Below are 1,851 nucleotides of genomic sequence, written 5' to 3'. Positions count from 1 at the left end.
GGTGATGAAGGAGGCGTTCTCCGAGTGGAGACACTGGCTGAAGGGTTGGTTCCGCCTTTCCTGGTTCTAGCCCACCACAAAAATCTGGAATATTTCAAGTCCGCCAAGCGGCTGAACCCACGGCAAGCAAAGTGGTTTTTGTTCTTTTCACACCTCCAATTCCACATCACACATCCCCCAGGCTCCAACACGCTACGACACCCTGACAGAAGAGCCCGCTGTGCTCTCCGCTGATCCTGCTCCCGGACATGATCGGCAAGGGGTACACGACTCGCCTGGAGCTGGACACCCAGGTATGGTCAGCACTCAAACTCTAACCAAAAACAGTTTCAGGTTGCTCACGCCACAGATATAACTCACCCAAAATGGATCCTGCCAAACGGTTAAGACTTCTTGACAGCTTCCGGCTGGTCTCCTGCAACCACTCCCCATTCCACGGTGTCCCTGGTCACACACTGCTGTGGACTTCATCACGGATCTACCCAGTTCAAGAGGTAACACCACCATCCTCTTGGTCATTGATGGGTTTTCAAACTCCTGCCGGCTGATCTGCCCAAGCTGCCTACTGCTCTAGAAACAGCTGAACATCTCCTCAACCACGTGTTCCAGCACTACGGTCCAGACTGTGGAGCTCAGTTCACCTCACAAGTGTGGTGAGAGATCTCCAAGGGCCTGTGCATAAACGTGAGTCTCACCTCCAGCTCCCATTCCTAGTCAAATGGTCAAGTGGAACGGCGGAATCAGGAAATCATGTGGTTCCAACGTACCTACTGTAGCTGTCATCAAGAGGACTGGAGTCGATTCCTGGTTTGGGACGAATATGCTTCTGGAGCCGTCTGTCAGGAGTCAGAATTCTGTCTCACCCTCTGGTCACTGGCGGGAGCTGTCTCCAGAGCACTGAAGACACATCTCCCAGAAACCTCAGCGCACACTCCCCAGGTGCTGCTCAGCTGACTCTCATTTGACAATAACCTGACCCTGCTTCCTCTCTGACTGCCAACAAGTTAGACTACAGTCTTGCCATTAGAATATTAGATATACATTTCTTTAAAGTTTAAATATGGTTTCAGTGTTTGACTCTTCATGACTGCAATTCACTTGTCCTTTTTAAACTTTGAACTGAACTTAACATTTGCGTTTATATTTGTGCTTTTATCCAAATTCAGTGACCTTGAGTTCCGTGAAAGGCGCCTAAAAATAAATTGTATTATTATTATTAAATCATTTGTATTCTTTGTATTTGTATTCTTCATACTGATACTGTCTAAAGATTATTCTTTTTGGATAGATGTTTTATCTTTGGAAAGATTAAAATAATAATACAATCACTGCAGACAGCACCATTTTCTTAGTTTTCCCCAAAGTGACAAGTCCGCCACTCCACTTACAAGTCAGCAGGAAAAGTTGGGACTCCTAAAGTCTAAAATGTGGTTTCAGCTTTTTCAAAGTTCGAGTCTCTGATCGGCTCCAAACCAGGCTTTTCTTCTATCTCTGATCATGCATCGCTGCAGGGAGAAGTCCTAAAAACATCAACGTGTCACAGAGTCAAGCGGAAGTGAAGGCGGAGCTGTTTGCAAACTGCGCTGCAGCTGGAACGCGCGAGCGCGTGCGGCTTTTTGGCGGCACGCGGGAGCTGTCCAGTGCTGAAAAGCAGCCCGCAGCCTGCAGGAATGATCTGCTCCTGGAGTTCTCATGTCTCCAGACTGAGCTTTGTCCTGTTGCTCCATAGGAACATTGCAGACAACTCAGTAGATGTTCAGGCTTGAAATGCAGAAAGAAAATCCTCTACATACCGGAGAAAACGAGGCCGGGTCGATTCAGCGCATGCGCACTTCATCCTGACCGCCGCTG

General features: G+C 48.1%; 1 long non-coding RNA gene across 1 annotated transcript in view; it reads right to left on the bottom strand.

Moving 5' to 3' along the window:
* LOC118600174 overlaps positions 1 to 931 on the bottom strand; it is a 9,143-nt gene extending 8,212 nt beyond the window's left edge. The window contains exon 1 of the long non-coding RNA XR_004949748.1: positions 768 to 931. This is a non-coding gene — a long non-coding RNA (uncharacterized LOC118600174). The remainder of the gene's footprint in view (positions 1 to 767) is intronic.
* Positions 932 to 1,851: the final 920 nt, after the last annotated feature.

The sequence above is a fragment of the Oryzias melastigma genome, linkage group LG3, assembly GCF_002922805.2.
Source record: "Oryzias melastigma strain HK-1 linkage group LG3, ASM292280v2, whole genome shotgun sequence".
NCBI classification, from domain to species: domain Eukaryota; kingdom Metazoa; phylum Chordata; class Actinopteri; order Beloniformes; family Adrianichthyidae; genus Oryzias; species Oryzias melastigma.
Note: the sequence above shows the minus strand (reverse complement) of the source record. Positions and strands in the feature narration are given on the sequence as shown.